Source organism: Aotus nancymaae, unplaced genomic scaffold, assembly GCF_030222135.1.
Source record: "Aotus nancymaae isolate 86718 unplaced genomic scaffold, 86718_ANA_hifiasm-v0.15.2.pri h1tg000106l, whole genome shotgun sequence".
NCBI lineage: Eukaryota > Metazoa > Chordata > Mammalia > Primates > Aotidae > Aotus > Aotus nancymaae.
The window spans coordinates 578,091-600,889 of record NW_026988521.1 but is presented as its reverse complement, the minus strand read 5'-3'; the positions used below and the strand labels follow the sequence as shown (position 1 = coordinate 600,889).

Here is a 22,799-nt window from a genome sequence, read left to right as displayed (position 1 = left end):
TTGTTATGGTGATGGGAAAAGGTTTTGCAAACTCAACTTATGGGAGTATTGTTTTCAGACTTAAATAATGCCTCGTCATGATGTATAACCTTAGCTAGCCTTGCTCCTTGGTGCTGCCCATGTCAGTGATACCAGCAGGTATTATGTTGGTGGTAGCTGGTAAAATGTCTGAAGAATCTGTGAACCCAAAAAAGCCATGGGTACCCCCTTGGTGGTGGTAACAATAAATTTTATTTATTTATTTATTTTGAGACAGAGTCTCACTTTGTCATCCAGACTGGAATTCAGTGGCATGATCTCAGCTCACGGCAACCTCCACCTCCCAGGTTCAAGCTATTCTCCTGCCTCAGCATCCTGAGTAGCTGGGGTTACTGGTCTCAAACTCCTGACCTCAGGTGATTCACCCGCCTCAGCCTCCCAAAGTGCTGGGATTACAGGTGTGAGCTACCATGCCTGGCCATAATAAATTTTACATTAGTGAGATCCACGGTGACCAACCTATTCCAAATTTCTTTTGCGTGTTACTTTATGAGGAGGGTAAATCCACGTTTGACAGGACCCAAGATAGATGAAGCCAATCTTAGTTAATCCTCAGTTCTTCCTAAGAACTCATTCTGGGTATGTAGCATTTACTAAAAATAATAATAAAAGGCCATAAAGAGAAACTTTTGCCCAAGTAGACAGAATGTCTGTGATATTCACATTGCCAGGGAAATGACACAGGCTAGAAGAAATTATCATCGTATGACTCACCACTACCCTTGCCAGTTCTTTTGCTGACAGATGGAGAGATAAAAGATCTAAAACTGTGTCTATGAGGGATTAACATTCTAAAATTTGGTCACTCATAAGAACGCAATATTAACACTCATTACACAAGATAGCGGCACATTAAGGGTTTTGCTTGTGGGACCCCAGCTGCCCTCACCCAGAGGACAAAGCTCGGTAACTCCAGGAGGAGTCCATGGGAGTTACTTCTCTCTCTTCATCTTTTCCTTCCTTTCTTTTCAGGCCTTCTTTCCTTCCTCTCCTTTCCCCTCATTCCTCCTTCCCTTCTCTCTTTTCTATTTCTCTTTCTGTTGTCTTTCTTTCTCTTTATTCCTTTCCTTCCAACAGATGGGATTTTATTTTTATTTTTATAATCCTATGTATAAAATTTCAGCCAAAATATTATCCTAGAAAAGAGTATAAATAATTTTTTGTCTCATTATATCTAACAATTTTTCAAGCAAACTAAGAATTTCTAAAATATCCAGGTCAGCAAAGAAACTGTAACTATGTAATTTATTGTGAAGATGCCTTCTCTTCTAACACAAGCTCTACCCAGCAGGAAGGTTTTCCTAAATATAAATCAGCAGTAAAGCATATTCTCCTCTTCGCTAGGCAAGTTCTTGCAAATACCCTGTTGCCAAGCTGCCGACTCTGGGCAGGGAGGCTTACACAACGTCTGCCAATTGACTGCAGCAAATATTGAGAGAGCAGTGGAAGAAGGGCCAGTGTGATCCGACACGGGCAAGGGATCACGAGAGACAAAAGCATTCAGCACTAAGCTCTGATTTTTTATCTTGCCCAAATTCCCTAGGCCTAAAGGGTCTAGGGAGTCATGCCCTACAAACCATACATTCTCATCAGATGGGTTTTATTGGGCCCTATATATTGTGACTTACTTTTCTTTTCTTTCTTTTTTTTTTTTTTTTGAAACGGAGTCTTGCTCTGTTGCCAGGCTGGAGTGCAATGGCGCAGTCTCGGCTCACTGCAACCTCCACCTCCTGGATTCAAGCGATTCTTCTGCCTCAGCCTCCCGAGTAGCTGGGACCACAGGCATGTGCCACCACGCCCGGCTAATTTTTATACTTTTAGTAGAGACAGGGTTTCACCATGGCCAGGACGGTCTAGATCTCTTGACCTCGTGATCCGCCCGCCTCGGCCTCCCAAAGTGCTGGGATTACAGGCGTGAGCCACCGCGCCTGGCTGTGACTTACTTTTCAATTTGACTCTGGCTTAACATTATAAGACAAGGAAAAAAATTAATCCCAAAATATATTTCTTTGCCACACCTTTAAATTGCCCTGCAAAGTGTCTTGTGGGAAGAATCCACGTTCTGTAGAGAATCCGCTTCCCCCTTTGTTTTTCTTCCTTCCTTCCCAGATCCAGGAGATAATCAACTAAGGGCCAGGCATCTTTTTAAGTCCTATAAAAAATAATTTACAACCTGCTCTCTCTAAAGTCTGCTATCTAAGAGCTTCCTCTGCAGAGTAAAACTCAGTCTCCACAATCCTTTATCTGTAACCTGAACATTCCTATCTATCCCAGGTCTTCAGACAGCCTCAACCAATTGTTAACTAGAAAATGTTTAAATTTACCTATAGCCTGGAAGCCCCCACTTTTGTCCCGCCTTTTACCAAACCAATGTGCTTCTTTTTTTTTTTTTTGAGACGGAGTTTCACTCATTACCCGGGCTGGAGTACAATGGTGTGATCTCGGCTCACCGCAACCTCTGCCTCCCGGGTTCAGGCAATTCTCCTGCCTCAGCCTCCTGAGTAGCTGGGATTACAGGCATGCACCACCGTGCCCAGCTAATTTTTTTGTATTTTTAGTAGAGATGGGGTTTCACCATGTTGACTGGGATGGTCTCGATCTCTTGACCTCGTGATCCACCCGCCTCGGCCTCCCAAAGTGCTGGGATTACAGGCGTGAGCCACCGCACCCGACCCACCAATGTACTTCTTAAATGTATTTGATTGATATCTCATGCCTTGCAAAAATGGATAAAACCAAGTTGTATCCTGGCCACACTGGGCACATGTCCTCAGGACCTCCTGAGAGCTGTGTCATGGGCCATGGGAACTCATATTTGGCTCAGATAAATCTGTTAAAATATTTTACAGAGTTTAACTTTTTTCATCAACAGTACCTAGGCACAAAGTGGAAATGAATAGTAAAAGAAATGTGTGTAATCCATGCTTCCCTCAGCAACCCCAGCTGTAGATAGACTATCTGTGACAAATAATTAGGGCATGACTAATAATTTCAATATTAACAAGATATTATTTAGTCCTGAGTCTTCAACTCACATTTTCACTGGGATCCTAAAAGTATCAGGGGCGTTGAACCACAGCGACTCCATCTTTGAACAGGGCAGGGTAAAATAAGGCTGAGACCTACTGGGCAACATTCCCAGGAAGTTAGGCATTCTAAGTCACAGGATGAGACAGGAGGTCACCACGAGATACAGGTCACAAAGACCTTGCTGATACATCAGCTAATCCAGACCAGATGGCATCGAAGCCAAAACCCACCAAAACCAAGAGTGACTTTTGGTCATTCCTCACTGCTCATTACACATTAATTACAATGCATTAGCACGCTACGAGACAGTCCCTTCAGCGCCATAAAAGTTTACAGATGCCATGGCAGTGTCTGGAAGTTGCCCTATATGGTCTGAAGAGGGAAGGAGCCCTCAGTTCCAGGAATTGCCCACCCCTTTCCCGGAAAACTCATGAATAATCCACCCCTCGTTTAATCAAGAAACAACCATAAAAATGGCCAGTCAGTCCAGGTGCTGTGGCTCATGCCTGTAATCCCAGCACTTTGGGAGGCCAAGGCAGGCAGATCACCAGGTCAGGCCAACATGGTAAAACTCCTTCTCTGCTAAAATACAAAAATTAACCAGGAGTGGTGGCATACACCTCCTCCCAGCTAATACGGAGTAATCCCGGCTACTCCAGAGGCTGAGACAGAAGAATCGCTTGAACCCGGGAGGTAGAGGTTGCAGTGAGCCGAGATAGTACCACTGCACTCCAGCCTGGGAGACAGAGTGAGACTCTGGATCAAAAAAATAAAATAATTTTATATATATACACAAATGTAGCCAGGCAGCAGCCCTCAGGGCTGCTCTGCCTATGAGTAGCCATTGTTTTCTTTCTTTCTTTCTTTCTTTCTTTTTTTTGAGATGGAGTTTCGCTCTTGTTACCCAGTCTGGAGTGCAGTGGTGCGATCTCGGCTCACCACAACCTCCGCCTCGTGGGTTCAAGCAATTCTCCTGCTTCAGTCTCCTTACTAGCTGAGATTACAGGCACGCGCCACCGTTCCCAGCTAATTTTTTGTATTTTTAGTAGAGACAGGGTTTCACCATGTTGACCAGGATGGTCTCGATCTCTTGACCTCGTGATACACCCGCCTCAGCCTCCCAAAGTGCTGGGATTACAGGCGTGAGCCACCACGCCCGGCCTTTTTTTTTTTTTTTCCTTTGAGACAGAGTCTTACTCTGTCTCCCAGGTTGGAGTGCAGTGATGAGATCTCAGCTCATTGCAACCCCCGCCTCCCAGGTTCAAGCGATTCTCCTGACTTGGCCTCCTGAGTAGCTAGAACCACAGGCATGCACCACCTCGGCCAGCTAATTTTTTTTTTTTTTTTTTGAGACGGAGTTTCGCTCTTTTTCCCCAGGCTGGAGTGCAATGGCGCGATCTCGGCTCCCCGCAACCTCCGCCTCCCGGGTTCAGGCAATTCTCCTGCCTCAGCCTCCTGAGTAGCTGGGATTACAGGCACGCGCCACCGTGCCCAGCTAATTTTTTGTATTTTTAGTAGAAGCGGGATTTCACTATGCTGACCAGGATGGTCTCGATCTTATGACCTCGTGATCCACCCGCCTCGGCCTCCCAAAGTGCTGGGATTACAGGCGTGAGCCACGGCGCCTGGCCCGGCCAGCTAATTTTTGTATTTTTAGTAGAGATGGGGTTTCACCATGTTAGCCAGGCTGGTCTCCAACTCCCAACCTCAGGTGATCCACCCACTTCAGCCTCCCAAAGTGCTTCCGCAGCCCCACCAGCGTCTGTTTTTCACAAAGGTCATTCTTTACGAAACATCCTGCACCATCAGAGAGTTGGCTTTCTGGGAAACAGTTACAATAATATCCGCAATAACGCACTTAGTTGTATACATGTGTATGAGTGAGCCAATGTAGTACATATGTAAGTAAATGTATTAGTATGAACAAAACTAGGAGGACATACACTAAATATAAGGAGTGGTCATTTCATTTTTTCATTTTTAATTATTGTGGGAATATAGTAAGTGGATGTATTTATGGGGTACATGAAATGTTTTGATATAGGCGTTCAGTGCATAATGATCACATCATGAAAGATGGGATATCCATCCTCTCAAGCCTGTATCTTTTGTCTTACAGTCCAATTATCCTTTTTCAGTTATTTTAAAATGCACAGTTAAATTATTATGAATTATAGTCACCCTGCTGTGCTATCAAATACTAGGTCTTATTCATTCACTTTATTTTTGGGGCCCATTAACCACCCCCACCTTCCCATCACCCCCACTACCCTTCCCAGCCTCTCGTCATCATCCTCCTAGTCTCTACCGCCATGAGTTCAATTGTTTGTATGTTTAGATCCCACAAATGAGTAAGAATACACAGTGTTTTTCTTTCTGTGCCTGGCTTATTTCACTTAACATAATGACCTCCGGTTCCATCCATGTTGTTACAATCTCATTCTTTTTTATGACTGAATAGTACTCCATTGTGTATACATACCACATTTCCTTTATCCATTCATCTGTTAATGGACACTTAGTTTACTTCCACATCCTGGCTATTGTGAATAGAGCTGCAACAAACATGGGAGTGTGGATATCTCTTCGATTGGTTTCCTTTCTTTTGGCTATATACCCAGCAGTGGGATTGCTGGATTATATGGTAGCTCTATTTTTAGTTTTTTGAAGAACCTCTAAACCGTTCTCCATCGTGGTTGTACTAATTTACATTCCCACCAACAGTGTACAAGGGTTCTCTTTTCTTCACATCCCTGCCAGCATTTATTATTGCCTGACATTTTAACTAGGGTGAGGTGATATCTCATTGTAGTTTTTATTTGCATTTCTCTGATGATCAACGATGTTGAGCACCTTTTCATATGCCTGTTTGCCATTTGTATGTTTTCTTTTGAGAAATGTCTATTCAACTCTTTTGCTCATTTTTAAAATCAGATTATTAAGGTTTTCTTTCCTATAGAGTTGTTGAGCTCCTTATATATTTTGGTGATTAATTTAGGGAAAAAATTTGTTTGCAAATATTTTCTCCTATTCTATGGACTGTTTCTTCACTTATTGACTGTTTCCTTTGCTGTGCAGAAGCCTTTTAACTTGATCCGATTCCACTTGTCCGTTTTTGCTTTGGTTGCCTCTGTTTGTGGGGTGTTACTCAAGAAGTAGTTGCCCGGAATGTGGTCCTGGAGAGTTTCCCCAATATTTTCTTGCAGTAGTTTCACAGTGTGAGGTCTTAGATTTAATTATTTAATTCATTTGGATTTCATTTTTGTATATGGTGAGAGAGATAGGGGTCTAAATGCATTCTTTTACGTATGGACATCCAGTTTTCCCAGCACCATGTATTGAAAAGATTGTCTTTTCCCTAGTGTATGTTCTTCCTGCCTTTGTTGAAAATGAGTTCAATATAGGTATGTGGAATTTTTTCTGCATTCTCTGTTCTGTTCATTGGTCTATGTGTCTGTTTTTATGCCAGTACCAAGCTGTTTTGGTTACTATAGCTCTGTAGTGTAACTTGAAGTCAGGTAATGTGATTCTTCTAGTTTTTGTTTTGTTTTGTTTTGTTTTCCTGTATGATAGCTTTGGATTTTCTGAGTGTTTTTGTAGTTCCATATAGATTTTATGATTGTTTTTCTATTTTGTGAAGAATGTCATTTGTATTTTGATATGCATTGCATTGAATCTGTATATCACTTTGGGTAGTATGGACATCTTAATGATATCAATTCTTCCAATTCATGAACATGGACTATCTTTCCGTTTTTTGGTGTCCTCTTCAATTTCTTTCATCAGTATTTTATAGTTTTCATTAAAGAGATATTTCACTTTTTTGGTTAATTTGTATGTATTTAATTTTATTTGTTGCTTTTGTAAATTGGACCACCTATTTTTTTTTTGAGATGGAATCTCACTCTGTCACCCAGAGTGGAGTGCGATCTCTGCTCACTGCAAATTTTGCCTGCAGGGTTCAAGTGATTCTCCTGCTTTAGCCTCCTGAATAGCTAGGATTACAGGCATGCACCACCGCACCCAGCTAATTTTTGTATTTTTAGTATAGAAGGGGTTTCACCATGTTGGTCAGACTGGTCTCAAACTCCTGACCTCATGATCCGCCCACCTCAGCCTTCCAAAGTGCTGGGATTACAGGCATTAGCCACCACACCTGGCCTTATTTCTTTTTCAGTTTGTTCATTGTTAGCATATAGAAATGCTACTAATTTTTGCATATTGATTTTGTATCATGCAACTTTACTGAATTTTTCAGTTCTAATATTTTGGTAGAGTCTTTTTGAAGGTTTTCAGCATAAAGGGATGATGAAATTTATCATATGTTTTTTCAGCATCAATCTAATTGATCATATGGTTTTTGTCCTTCATTCTGTTAATATGATGTATCACATTGATTGATTTGCCTATGTTGAACCGTCCTTGCATCCCAGGGATAAATCCCACTTGGTCTTGATAAATTATCTTTCTAGTGTATTGTTCAATTCAGTTTGCTAATACTTTGTTGAGGATTTTTGCTTCAATAATCATCAGGGATATTGGCCTGTAGTTTTTGTTCTTTTTGTTGTCATTTGACGTGTCTTTGTCTGGTTTTGGTATCAGGGTAATACTGGCCTTATAGAATGAGTTTGCAAGTACTGCCTCTTCCTCTGTTTTCATTTGTTTTAAGACAGTTTTTGATTTCTTTTTTAAATTTCTTCATTGACCCGCTGGTCATTCAGGAGCATATTGTTTAATTTTCATGTATTTGAATAGTTTCCAAAATTCCTCAATTTCTAGTTTTATTCCATTATGGTCAGAGAAGATGCTTGATATCATTGTAATTTTTTTGAATGTTTTAAGACTAGTTTTATGAACTAACATATGGTTTGTCCTTGAGAATAATCCATGTGTTGAGGAAAAAAATGTGTGTTCTGCAGCTATTGGATGAAATGTTCTCTAAATACCTATTAGATATTTGGTCTGTAGTGCAGATTAAGTCTGATATTTCCTTGTTGATCTTCCATCTGGAAGATCTGTCAAATGCTGAAAAGTGGGGTGTTGAAATCTCCAGCTATTATTGTATCGGAGCCTATCTGTTTCTTTAGCTCTAATAATATTCACTTTGTATATCTGGGTACTCCAGTGTTCAGTGTACATACATTTAAAATTGTTATATGCTAAAGAGTGGCTACTTTAAAGTACTGGCATTGCAAGGCATTCCTGTTGTTTTCCTTTGTACTTAAGCGCTTCCATTTTCCAAGATTTGTGTTATTTTGCATTAAGTACATGTTACCTTTACAGTCTGGGGAGAGAAAATCTTGTAATTGTAAAAGAAAAAGGGCATGGACAGTAGTATTAAATGCTGCAGAGAGGCCAAAGTATAGTAGATGGAAAAAGTCAGCAGTGACGCCAGTGAGACAGTTGTACTGGAACGGACACGTTTGAAGAGAACCAGCTGCGGGGTGAGTGGAAAGTAGGTAAGGAAATAAAGGCATCTCACTTTTTACAGAAGTAGAACAAAAAGAGAAGTGGAAACATAGAAAGGTGAGGAGAGGGGAGTGAAAAATCAGCCCAAATGATTTTAAAGGTGGAGAATCTGAGCAAGTTTGCTGCTGATAGGGAAGAAGCCAGGAAAGAGGGAGGTGTACAATTGAGGGTGCGAGGTGCCTATGAGGACATGGAATTGCATCCAGAGAACAACGTGACTGAGTTGGCCTAGGCAGAAACAAAGGCACTCACCGTGGTGCCTCTTTCTCTAAACCAAGAGGCATAGTGAGTGCAGACAGCAATATATCTCAAGGTGATGAAATCTGTGCCTGGTCATCTCACTTTTGTCGATAGGAAGTGGTCATCTGCTGAAAGGAAGGATCTGGGGCTGGTGAGGAGGGGATTGAGAAGGTGAAAAGAAGGGAAAATTATGGCAGAGATCCCGAGCTGGAGCTAAAGTGACAGCCTGCTATGGGGTGCTGCTGGGAAACTTCTCTTCCCTTTACCCAATTTCAAAGTAAGAGTTCAGGACTACTGTTTGCAGGTGGTTTAGCACCACTTACTCGATCCAGGTAAGGGGACTGGTTTCCAAGCTGTTTCTCCACAATACTTAGGTGGCAGATGGGTCCCGACTGGGGAACAGGGGAGGATCCAAAAAGCCCCATGAGATTAGCTATGGCTTCCCACAGCTGGCAGGATTTCCACACCTGACACCTGAACTTTGGGGCCCCAGTACCAGAGTTAGATTCGTCTGTGCTATTTCCTGTGTTAGGTAATGACCTCTGTACATTTCCTTACCATAGACTTTAAAAAACTCTACATTGTCTAGCCGTGCCTTTTGGCTTCTCTCCCTCAGTCTCATCTCCTATGGTTGAGATAAGCAGGAGCAAAACTCTCCAAAGTGTAAACCGGAGGACATGTCCTGCTACATCTGGTGCTGTTTTCTCCCAGCACTGCCTCCCATCCTTTCCAGACACACCAGGATACACTGATAGGGGACTGCTATGCCTTAACAGGTACTGGGATTTTAGTTGCCTTGTTTCAAGGAGTGGTTCTCAACCAGGAGCCATTCCTCACCCCACCCCCACCCTAGGGACATTTAGCAATGGCTGGAAACATTTTTGGTTGTCATAAATGGGGCAGGGAGAGACATCCAGTGGGCAGAGGCCAAGAATGCTTCTAAATATCCTACAATGCACGGAATAGCCCCCACAATGAATTATGCAGTCCCAAATGCCAATAGTTCCAAAAGTGAGAGATCTTGCTTTGGAGTTCCTCAGCTGACAGGACGCTTTGAAGTTTTGCTATAATCCATTTAAAATTTGAAACGTATGCCAGAGACAAATTAAAGAAAATACTTGAGGAATTGTCATTTGTAAATTTCCACCAGATAGTGCTAAATGACAAGTGAAAATCCAACCTACTTTAGCCTCCATTTCAGAAGTCGGTCTCTCTCCCTAGAGTAATAATGCCCATTCTTTTCAAATAGGATTGTTGCTCCTTAGCTACTGAGTGTTCTGTACCACCAGTATTTTTATGCAAGTGAGTTAAAGGGAGTAATGACTAAAACTCAGCCTTACAGATGAAAAGAACAGGACCACCTCCTCAATCAGCTACAGGATTTCCATTCCCTGTAGCAACAAGGGTATGGGAGAATCAGCTAGCTTTTTTTCTTCTTTAGCCAATTTTTAGCTGGGCACTTGGTCATCTGAAAAAGACAATTCCAAGACTCCTTGACCCTTAGGAAGGCTAAGTAATGAAGTTCAGGCCATTAGTGAGATGTGATCAGAAGTGCTGTGGGCTGCTTCTGAGTAGTACTCTTAAAGTAGTGGTTCTTAACTAGGGGTGACTTTGCCCCCCACCACCAGAGACATCTGGCAATGTCTGACATTCTTAGCTGTCACAATTGGGAGATGGTACTGGCATCTTGTGGGTAGAGACCAGTGATGCTACTAAAACTACAATGCACAGGACCACCTCCAAAACAGAATTATCCAACCCCAAATGTGTATAGTGCCAAAGTGGAGAAACCCTTAGAGGGAAAGGGCATGGCCCTGGCTTTCTCTTTCCCACTGGCTGAGAGGTGCAGTGGTGCACCATCTTGGACCACGTGGGCCAAGGCAAGAAACCAGGGAGGGTGGAGCCATGAGACAAGTGGAGCAGCCATACTCTGGACTCCTTACACCCACTGCCACAAGATTGAAATGCACTTCTCAACAGTGTGAGCCACTCCTCTTCTGCGTCTCTGTGACAGCAGCCAACTAATATTCTATCTAATGCCCTAGTACACCATGTATATATTATTATTCATAGAACCAGGAATTGCTTTACCTGAAGTATAGCCACACTAGGCCTGCATCCTTCTGCCTTCCCCAAGAATCCCCTGAGCTCTTTCTCCCTATCTTACCCCTCTCCATCTCTCTTTCCTTACTCTCTAGATGCTGGCTACTTTCTTGAAGCAGAGATTCCACCAGGCCCCAACGGAGTTATCTGTCTCAATCCACACCTGAATTCCCAAGACATCAACCTCCTACCATCTCCTGCTTCTATCCATAGACATCTCATTTCCTCCCACATCCATTTTCTGAAGTGGAAGAAGAATCTTTTCTAAAATAATCCCCCTCTACATACACAGGCCCTTACCCTGCTATGTCTTCATATAACTCACCACAACATACACTTCTATTTCTCTGCTTATTGTCCATGTTCTACACAAAAGGTTTAATTTTATGAGGCCAAAAACTGTATTGTTTACTACTGTATATCTGGTAAATAGAATATTACTGTCCAATAGAAATATAATGCATGCCACATATATAATTTTATATGTTCTTGTAGCCACACTAATAAAAAAGATAAAAATGAAATTGTCATCTGTAATCTCAATAGTCCTTCTCTAAGATGTTATCACTGTAAAGAAACTCAGACATTTTACATTCTTTTTCTCATTCTTCTTCAAAATCTAGTGTGTAATTTACCCTTACTGTATATCTGAGTCCAGGCTACTACAATTCAGGTTCTCACGGCCACATGTAGTGGTTACAACAGACAGTGCCGACACAGAATACTTGGCACATAACAGACATCCAGCACATATTTGTTAAAGTTAACACTCTATACCATTTTAATTCTTCTATATATAGGAATAATAATAGTAATGTCACATCATTAATATCACCCAATTGACTTAGCCATTTCCTCATTGGGCATTTAGGTCATTTCCAATTTTCATTTTTAAAAATGATTCCATAATAAACAACTATCTGGTTCCTGTTTAGTAGAAACATGGTGAAACCCCGTTTCTACTAAAAACACAAAAACAAAAACAAAAAAGAAAAATAAATAGTAAGCACGTGAGAGGACTAAGGGGATAATTGATTTAAGAACTGCAGAAGTGCTTTTACTCAAATATAACTGATTGATTAGATATACTACCCTTTCCAGCTCCTTGTCCTCAAGGCTGGATCTGGGTAACAAAGAAAACTGTTACCTATTTTCCTTGGGCTCACTTGACTGGAAAAACAGTCAAGAGAACTGCTTATCTTTGGATGCCAAGATGCTGAAAATTAATAGTACAGCGGATCTGGTGAGCGATTTTGGATATTTGTTGGGCTGGAGTATTGGTTAATAGGGAACTAAATCTGGTTTAGATTGTCATTGGAGGAATTCTTGTTTGAGAGCCAAAATATCTGTTTTTTAGCTTAGTCTGACCACCAGTTTTGTGCATGACCTTGGACTGACAGGCTCTGTAGCATCTCTAGGCTTCAGTAAGTGGTTCCATAAAACCATCAAGGGGATGTCAAAGATCCCTTTTGGTTCTTTAGTTTTATGGATCTAATGCTAACTGACTTTCAGATTCTAAAACCACCATGTAGATTCCGCAAACTCAGAAACAGTACTCCCCACAGGACTTCATCCTGCAAGCAGTTTCCCATTCCAGTTTCCCATTCTGGATTGGGCTGCCTCAGAAGAACCCCCACTACCCATGGCTCTGGGAGGACAGTTCTCCTTTGATGCCCTACTTGTAAGTTTCCCATTCTTTTTGATGCCTCTCATGTCAGTTTCCTCTTGTTTGCTGAATCTGCTAGTGAAGTCACGGCCTGCATTCCACCGATGCCCTCTTCTTGCCAGAGAGAAGCTTGGGGAATTTCTCAAAGTCTCCTTCCTCACCTCTCTTACAAAAAGATTTACTCATTTACCCATTCAGACCTTTACTTGAGTTTTCCTTCCCTCATTTATCACTGATTGGAGGCTTTAAGACAAAAAGCTTCAAAAACTAAGCTTCTGAAACAAGGTGACAGTAAATCTAAGGTGTTTTTTTTTTTTTTTTTTTTTTTTCTCTCCCTGCCTACAGATTTAGACTCTAAGGTGCTATTTCCCAGACATACTCTTCAGGTACCTGTGAATATATACAACTAGGAGCTGTTTTTGAAGAAAACTGCGCTTTAGTTGCCTTCAGAATATGTCAGAAGAAGGCAAATCTATTAAGAGCAGAGTGAATTTGAAGGCTCTGGGAGAAAAGAAGAAAGTCTTTGAGTTTCATTCTGGAATTTAAGCTATTCTTTGTCTCTTGGGTACAAAGGGAGGTGACATTATGAATTTCTGAGGCTGGTTAGTGGCATATAAATAGCACTTCTTGTGACTGGTAATATGTGCATGGACCCAAGCTTGGAAAGGCTGGTGATTGTGAACAGGAAACATGAGACTCCATCTTGTACTAGTGATGAGATAGTCTTTCCTGATTATCTTCCATTTCCTGATGTCTCAAGTAGCCCTTGCATTGACCTCACTTGGCTCGACTCTGTTGTAGTTGCAGCTGGAGAGTCAATCACTTCTGCCAAATGGTTCAGGGAGGCTAATGGAGGCTTTTGGCTTCACTTTTGCTACCCTCCTCTCATACACATACCGCCTCAACTCTTGGCAGTCCTTTGAGAAAGCCATTCCATTGATGGTGGCCACACAGCCTCTGCTTCTTGGGGTTGTGTCATCTAATACAATATGAAACCTTTCAAAGAAGGAAAAAGTAAAGTTAATCACACTCTATTTCTAAAATGAAGTATTAAGTATCCATTCTTCCTTGGGTGATGAAATTGTAGTCTCTACACCAAAATGAGTTTACTTGAAATGTGGGGTCACAACCTGTTTCTTTTCCACCCCTCAATTTCCATACTCATTCTTAGAAACAGCAGGTCACCCAAAACAACAAAAGTCATTTCTAACTGAAAGTAAGCTATATGTTCTACTCCAAATTTATATGATTTTCCTGCCACTTAAAAACTTATCTACCTCTCTGTAACTCAGATAACTGTAAAATACAAATGATTACATAGAATATGTCCTGTCTCCTGGGAGAATAAATGCTATATTGTATATAGGGAAGAATGGTGTCTGTTCAAACATGGCTTTTCTGAAAGCAGGGAGGGGTCTTGGACAAGGAGTGAAGTTTCGGGGCCTCCCACACCAGCACCAGCAGCCTCTGCTTGTGGGGGTCAGGACCTGGGCAGGGATCTCATTTTAACCTTTTCTGAGCTGCCACCCCTTCTCCCAGTACGTTTTGTTCTCCCTCCCTCCTCCAGGGAGGCTTAGATCTAGGGTATCCCAAGGCAGCCCCATGTGTGCCAGATGTTGGGGTTGGGGTTGGCACTTAGCAAAAGAGGCCAGAAATCAGAGTCGGGTGTAGAGGGCAGGGCTTGCTCCCCTCTCCCCCCCCCGCCCAGCTCGGAGCTAAGAGGATCCACCTGCCTCAGTTTCCAGGGATCTGGTGTTCCTGACCTCCCTTCCCCACCCCGAGCACTGACTTTGTCTCTCTCACTGTCTCAGAGACCCTGCTGAATACAAAATTGGAAACTGCTGATCTGAAGTGGGTGACGTTCCCTCAGGTGGATGGGCAGGTGAGAGCTGGGCCCAGGAACTGGAGCTCTGGAGGAAACTAAGGGAGGAGGGGGTGCCCTTGCCGCCTGCTTTCTGTGTACCACTCCTCACCCCTGTCCCCCAGATGACAGCGGCCCAAGCAGTGTCATCTGAGCCCTTGCCCTCAGAGGCGCCCTCCGAACAGTACCAGCGGCCCCTTCCTCAGTCCCTCTCACTTTCTGGGGTTCGCCCCATGCAGCCTTCTCCCTGGCGGTCTCTGACTTGACCCCCTTCTCTGCAGTGGGAGGAGCTGAGCGGCCTGGATGAGGAGCAGCACAGCGTGCCCGGGCCAGGCCCACTGGCTCCGCACGGGCTGGGTCCCCCGTCGGGGTGCCGTCCACGTGTACGCCACACTGAGCTTCACCATGCTGGAGTGTCTGTCCCTGCCTCGGGCCAGGCACTCCTGTAAAGAGACTTTCACCATCTTCTACTATGAGAGCGAGGTGGACGCGGCCACGACCCTCATGCCCGCCTGGATGGAGAACCACTACATCAAGGTACCTGGGCACCCCAGGGGCTCAGCCACAGCCAAGGTGGGATTCCTAGCGAGCAGGCCCATGGCCTAGAGGGCAGCCGATGCGGTTCCCAGGCCTCTGGTCAGGGCACTGGGGGCTGGAAGCAGGAGGCTGAGCTATGGGGAGGGAAGCAGGTGGTCTTCTGGGTGGAGCAGCAGAATATCCAGGGGCTGCCTGGCCAGGCCCCCAGGGAGACCCAGGCCTGATGCCTCCAGTCACCTCGGCCACCCTACCCCAGCACGCTCCAGCCACACTGAGCTGCTCCGTTCCCTGACTGCCCCTGGCTGGTTTCTAGCTCCGGACTTTGCAGCAGCCTCCACCTAGGGGCCTTCTCTCTGCCTCTCACAGCCCTACTTGTCTTCCAGATTCCAGCTCCGAGATCTTGCCTGTGCCGCCTTGGCAGATTCTTCCCTGCGGTCCTGCAGAGCTCTGCCCACCTGTCTGTCTCGGCACTCATTTCGCTTTATTAACTTTTGTTTTAATTTTTTAAATTTTTGAGACGGAGTCTCACTCTGTTACCCAGGCTGGAGTGCAGTGTCTCAATCTTGGCTCACTGCAACCTCCACCTCCTTTCCTCTTTCAAGCAATTCTCTGTCCCAGCTCCACTGAGATTACAGGTGCACACCACCACGCCCCACTAATTCTTTTTTGTATTTTTAGTAGAGATGGGGTTTCACTATCTTGGCCAGATTGGTCTTGAACTCCTGACCTCAGGTGATCCACCCACCTTGGCCTCCCAAAATGCTGGGATTACAGGTGTGAGCCACCATGCCCCGCCTGTTTATTTTTATTTTATAGCTATATTTTTAAAATGGGGTCTTGCTATGTTGCCCAGGCTAGTATCGAACTCCTGGGCTCAAGCGATTCTCCTGCCTCGGCCTCCCAAAGTGCTAGGGTTACAGGCCTGAGGCACCAAGCCCGGCCTCGGGATACTTGATAACTTCCCTAGGATTCATTTATTTCTGTCTCCTTGACTCTGAGATCAAAGCCTGGCATGGCGTCAGTGTCAGTAAATGTTTGTAGAACAAGTGACTGAAAAGGGCAGGGGGCAGGCTGGAGGTTGGGCACATTGCAGGAGCTTTGCAAGGATGAATGGACGTGTGGGGGCCTGCAGAAAGTGTGTCCTGGGGAAGGTGGGGGAAGGTTCTGGAACAGGAATGGAGGAGGTCAGGGAGGGTGAGCTGGGAAGCACATGACAGTCTGCTGGGTCCTCAGGGAGTGGGACAGCAGCGGTGTGTCTCCCCCACCCTGGCAGGTGGACACGGTGGCCGCCGAGCATCTCACCCGGAAGCGCCCTGGGGCTGAGGCCACCGGGAAGGTGAATGTGAAGATGCTGCGCCTGGGACCGCTCAGCAAGTCTGGCTTCTACCTGGCCTTCCAGGACCAGGGCGCCTGCATGGCCCTGCTGTCACTGCACCTCTTCTACAAGAAGTGTGCCCAGCTGACTGTGAACCTGACCCGCTTCCCGGAGACTGTGCCTCGGGAGCTGGTTGTGCCCGTGGCCGGGAGCTGCATGGTGGACGCCATCCCTGCCCCTGGCCCCAGTCCCAGCCTCTACTGCCGTGAGGACGGCCAGTGGGCCGAGCAGCCGGTCACAGGCTGCAGCTGTGCTCCAGGGTTCGAGGCCGCTGAGGGGAACACCAAGTGCCGAGGTGAGAGCTGAAGCTTCTCCCGAGAATGCTGCTCATCCAGGGCGGGGGAGAGTCCTGAACAAACGCCATGAACTCCACTCTTGGACCCACATTTGTTTGTTTGTTTGTTTGTTTTTGGAGACCGTGTCTTGCTCTGTCGCCCAGGCTGAAATTCAATGGCATAGTCTAGGCTCACTGCACCCTCCGCCTCCCGGGTTCAAGCAATTCTCCAGCCTCAGCCTCCCGAGCAGCTGGGATTACAGGCACCCACACCATGCCCGGCTAATTTTGTATTTTTAGTAGAGACAGGGTTTCACCATGTTGGCCAGGCTGGTCTCAAACCCTTGACCTCGTGATCCACCAGCCTTGGCCTCCTAAAGTGGTAGATTACAGGCATAAGCCACCATGCCTGGCCCAGACCCATTTCTTAAGTTTCCATTTTATTTATTTAGTTTTTGAGATGGAGCCTCCCTCTGTCACCTAGGCTGGAGTACAGTGGAGCGATCTTGGCTCACTGCAACCAGGTTCAAGCGATTCCCCTGCCTCAGCCTCCGGAGTAGCTGGGATTACGGGTACACACCACCACGCCCAGCTAATTTTGTATATTTAATAGAGACTGGGTTCACCATGTTAAGCAGGGTAGTCTCGAACTTCTGACCTCGGGATCTGCCCGACTCAGCCTCCCAAAGTGGGATTACAGGCATGAGCCGACACCCGGCCAAGTTTCCGTTTTAAATGCTCTTCCCTCTCCTGAGGTTACTGGAGGGTGGATCTGTTTTCTGGGCTCTTTCTCATTTCCAGACTTCTCTGGAAGCCTGGCCAACTTCCCTGCTTGCTGACCATGGGTGGCTGGCCTGGGCTGCAGGACTGTCCTGTGAGGGGACCTTGTTGGTGTCCAGACAAAGCCATCAAGTTCTCCCCACTTGTTCATTGTGAGTCTCCTCTAATTTGCTTATACTGAATACTCACGTAGCCTTCCCTCTAGACAAGGGCTTCTTACCCTCTGGTTTTCTAGGGAATCTGTGAGCTTTGATGGAAGAAAAAAAATAATTTCATTTTTTTTGAGACAGAGTCTTGCTCTGTCGCCCAGGCTAGCGTTCAGTGAGTGGCACAATCTCAGCTCACTGCAGCCTCCGCCTCCCAGGTTCAAGTGATTCTCCTGCCTCAACCTCCCGAATAGCGGGGATTACAGGAGTGCATTACCATGCCCAGCTAATTTTGTATTTTTAGTAGAGATGGGGTTTCACCATGTTGGCCAGGTAGATCTTGAACTCCTGACCTCAAGTGATCTGCCCACCTCAGCCTCCTTAGGAAAAAAAAAAAATCACAGGTATTTACAGCCCATTCCAAGTGCCTCGAGAATCTCAAAACATTGTTTTTGCTCATGATGACTTCAGTACTACAGAGGTTAGGAGACCTGCTGCTACATCTTAATAAAGAAACACAAATGTTGTAGCCCACACTTTTTTCTTCATGTTTCAGTCATTGCATTTCAGCTTAATTGGTTTCCCTGGTATTGCTATGTATTTTGTGGTGTGTGTTTGAAGTCATAATCTGGAGTAGAGGTCTTTCTGTGGGCTTCACCAGACTGCCAATATCAGGGTCAAAAAAGTTAGGACCACTTCTCTGGGGAGAGAGTCTCCTTTCTCCTCTTAAGAGGTGAGGTTTTGAGATCTTTCTTCTGTTTTCCCACCTTAGCACTTCATCAGCCTTAAAAGCAGCTGGATTTTTTTTTTTTTTTAAGAGCTGTGGTCTCACTCTGTCACCAAGGTTAGTCTTTTTTTTTTTTTTTTTTTTAAGAAATGGGATCTCACTCTGTTGCCCAGGCTGAAGTGCAGTGGCGCCATCTCTGCTCACTGTAATTCCACTTCCCAGTTCAAACAATTTTCCTGTCTCAGCCTCCCAAGTAGCTGATATTACCAGCGCCCACCACCACACCAGTTAATTTTTTGTATTAGTAGAGACGGGGTTTCACTGTGTTAGCCAGGATGGTCTCGATCTCCTGACCTCGTGATCCACCCACCTTGGCCTCCCAAAGTGCTGAGATTACAGGTGTGAGCCGCTGCACCTGACCCTTGCCCAGGCTGGTCTTGAACCCCTTGGCTCAAGAGATCCTCCAGCCTCAGCCTCCCAAAGTGCTGGCATTACAGGCTTGTGCCACCAGGCCCACCGTGCAGATGGATGTTTTTGTGCATACCGTTGATGAATGCTTTCTTTCTCTCTCACTCTCTCAGCCTGTGCCCAGGGCACCTTCAAGCCCCTGTCTGGAGAAGAGTCCTGCCAGCCATGCCCAGCCAACAGCCATTCTAACACTATCGGATCAGCTGTCTGCCAGTGCCACATTGGGTACTTCCAGGCATGCACAGACCCCTGGGGTGTGCCCTGCACCAGTAAGTGACCAGCACCCAGGTGCAGTTCATTGGGGAGGGATCAGAGACCCTTGAGGCGGACCCCGACATGGCCCCCACCCTCCCTGGACTTCCTCCCTTTGCCTCTGGCATGATGCTCCCTAGCTCCAAGGTGAAGCCCGCTGTCTCCAAGGCAAGAGGCCAGCATGGCTGCTGGCCCCTCCACTGCCCTCTCCCCACCACTGTGGAGTAGGTCGGCCTCTGCCTGACCACCCCCCCACCCCCCCACCGTCTCCTGCAGCCCCTCCCTCAGCTCCATGGAGCGTGGTTTCCCACCTGAACGGCTCCTCCCTGCACCTGGAATGCGCGCCCTGCGGGGGAGACCTGACCTTCGATCCCGGTCCCCGGGACCTGGTGGAGCCCTGGGTGATGGTTCGAGGCCTGCGTCCTGACTTCACCTATGCCTTTGAGGTCACTGTGTTGAACGGGATGTCCTCCTTAGCCATGGGGCCCATCCCATTTGAGCCTGTCAATGTCACCACGGACCGAGAGGGTGAGACTTAGGGGCTGGGGCAGCTGGTGGTCCGGCGGGAGGGATGTCACTGAGAGCCTGAAGGGGAGAGGCAGGGGCCATGAAGTGGGGTTCCCAGGAAGTGTGAGCGGTCAAGGTTTTGGGGGCAAGGGGTGGGCACAGTGGCTCACTCCTGTAATCCCAGCACTTTTGGAGGCTGAGACAGGTAGATCACTTGAACCCTGGAGTTCAAGACCAGCCTGGGCAACATAGGAAAATCTTGTCTCTACAAAAAATAAAAAGATCACCCAGGTGAGGCAATCCATACCTGTGGTCCCAGCTGCTCAAGAGGCTGAGGTGAGAGGATCACTTGAGTCCCGGGTGTTGGAGGCTGCAGTGAGCTATGATCACACCACTGCACTCCAGCCTGGGTGCAGAGTCAGACCCTCTCTCAAAATAAATGAATAAGAAAGAGAGGGTAAGGAGGACGGAAAGGTGGGTGGGAGAGTTCTGCAAATGGGACTGGGGGCAGAGAGAATCAGAAGGAATTCTTGAAACAGCTGGGGGGAAACAGACAAGCATATCCAGCAGAGAAAGTGCTGGAAAAGATAAGGGACATGGCCAGGCTGATCAGGAGGTCAGCAGTTCAAGACCAGCCTGGCCAACATGGTGAAACCCGTCTCTACTAAAAATAAAAAATTTAGGGCTGGGCATTGTGGCTCACGCTTTAATCCTAGCACTTTGGGAGGCCAAGGCGGGTGGATCACCTGAGGTCAGGAGTTCAAGACCAACCTAGCCAACATAGTGAAACCGTATCTCTACTAAAAATAAAAAAATTAGCCAGGTGTAGTGGTGGGTGCCTGTAATCCACTTGGGAGGCTGAAGCAGAAGAACTGCTTGAACCTGGGAGGTGGAGGTTGCAGTGAGCCAAGATTGTGCCACTGCATTCCAGCCTGGGTGGCAGAGCAAGACTCTGTCTCGAAAAAAAAGAAAACAAAAATTTAAAAAGATAAAGGACAGACGTGCATGCATAAGGGTTCCATGTCTCTGCCTCTCACAGTACCCCCTGCAGTATCCGACATCCGGGTGATGCGGTCCTCACCCAGCAGCTTGAGCTTGGCGTGGGCTGTTCCCCGGGCACCCAGTGGAGATGTGCTGGATTACGAGGTCAAGTACCATGAGAAGGTGAGGCCAACCGGTGCCCCGGGAGTGGGTGGGCAGTGGGTTGTGCTCTCCTGGCTGGGATATCTGTGTTGCAGACACCTGGCAGGCATTTGAATTCCAGCTCTGCCATGGATTCTCTGGGCTGCCTTGGGTAAGCCTTTTGGCCTTTCTGAGCCTCAGCTGCCTCATCTATATAATAGTTACTGTAACAGTACCAGGCACACGTGGCCAGCACAGTGGCTCAGGTCATGTGTGGTGGCCACGCCTGTAACACCCAGCACTTTGGGAGGCCGAGACGGGCGGACTGCTTGAGCCTAGGAGTTTGAGGCCAGCCTGGGTAACATGGTGAAACCTCATGTCTATAAAAAATTTAAAATGAAAAAAAAAAAAATTAGACTGGGCACAGTGGCTGACACCTGTAATCCCAGCACTTTGGGAGACCGAGGCAGGTAGAATGCCTGGGGTCAGGAGTTCGAGACCAGCCTGGCCAACATGGTGAAACTTCATCTCTGCAAAAAATACCAAAATTAGCGAGGCACACTGGTGGGTCCCTGTAATCCCAGCTACTTAGGAAGCTGAGGCAGGAGAAAATCACTTGAACAAAAGAGGCAGAGGTTTCAGTGAGCCAGGATCGGACCATTGCACTCCAGCCTGGGCAACAGAGTGAGACTCTGTACCAAAAAAAATTAGCCAGGCACGGTGGCATGTGCCTGTGGTCCCAGCTACTTGGGAGGCTGAGGTGGGAATATCACTTGAGCCCAGGAGGTTGAGGCTGCAGTGAGCTGTGTTTGGGTCACTGCACTCCAGCCTGAGTGACAGAGTGGGACCTTGTCTTTGAAAAAAAAAAAAAGATATTATGAATGCACAGCACATGGCTTGCACACGTAAGTTCTCCCAAAGGCCTCACCAGCTGCCAGGCAGGCTAGTGATGTGAGTGCAGGGTGAGGGGGAGGAGGCAAGAAGAGCAGCAGGAACTTGGGCCCCGGGTGACAGCCAGTCCCCTCCTTCTCCTGGACAGGGCGCCGAGGGTCCCAGCAGCGTACGGTTCCTGAAGACATCAAAACCGGGCAGAGCTGCGGGGGCTGAAGCAGTGAGCCAGCTACCTGGTGCAGGTGCGGGCACGCTCTGAGGCCAGCTACGAGCCCTTTGGCCAGGAGCATCACAGCCAGACCCAACTGGATGGTAAGCCTGGGGAAGGGGGTGAGGGTGGGGGGTTGGAAAGACCCCCAAAGTTGCTGGAAAGACCCAAAAGTGCCTTTTTTTTTGAGATGGAGTTTTGCACGGGCTGGAGTATAGTGGCGCAATCTCGGCTCACTGCAACCTCTGCCTCCTGGGTTCAAGCGATTCTCATGACTCAGCCTCCCGAGTAGGTGGGATTACGGGTGTGTGCCACTGCGCCCAGCTAATTTTTTGTATTTTTAGTAGAGACCAGGTTTCACCTCATGATTAGCCCACCTCGGCCTCCCAAAGTGCTGGGATTACAGGCATGAGCCACCGTGCCCGGCTAGAGTCCCATGTTCATGTCCTCCTTTCTGTCAATCACACGGCACACCCTAAAGAGGAGGGAACGTAGGATGTCAAACCAAAAACCAGCAGCTGAGTGTGAAGTCCGGCCCAGTTCACTCGGTCCCCCCAGGCTGGAGTAGTGGCGCGATCAAAGTTCACTGCATGGCCGGGTGCGGTGGCTCACCCTGTAATTCCAGCACTTTGGGAGGCCAACACAGGAAGATCATTTGAGGTCAAGAGTTCAAGATCTGGCCTGGCATGGTAGCTCATGCCTGAAATCCCAGCAGTTTGGGAAGCTGAGGTGGGTGGATCACCTGAGGACAGGAGTTCGAAACCACCCTGACCAACAAGGTGAAACCCCGTCTCTATTATAAATAAATAAATAATAAATAAATAAAAGAGTTCAAGATCACCCTGGCCAACATGCTGAAATCCCATCTCTACTAAAAATACAAAAGTTAGCTGTGTGTGGTGGTGCATGCCTGTAATCCCAGCTACTCAGGAGGCTGAGGCAGGAGAATTGGTTGAACCTCAGAGGGGGAGGGTGCAGTGAGCTGAGATTGTGTCACTGCACTCCAGCCTGGGTGACAGAGCGAGGCTCCTTCTCAAAAAACAAAACAAAACAGCTCACTGCAGGCTCAACGTTTAGCAACAACCTGACCCCTGAGCCCCCATT

General features: G+C 46.6%; 1 pseudogene; it reads left to right on the top strand.

The window, feature by feature from the left end:
- LOC105705258 (ephrin type-B receptor 4-like) overlaps positions 1-22,799 on the top strand; it is a 32,763-nt pseudogene that overhangs the window by 335 nt on the left and 9,629 nt on the right.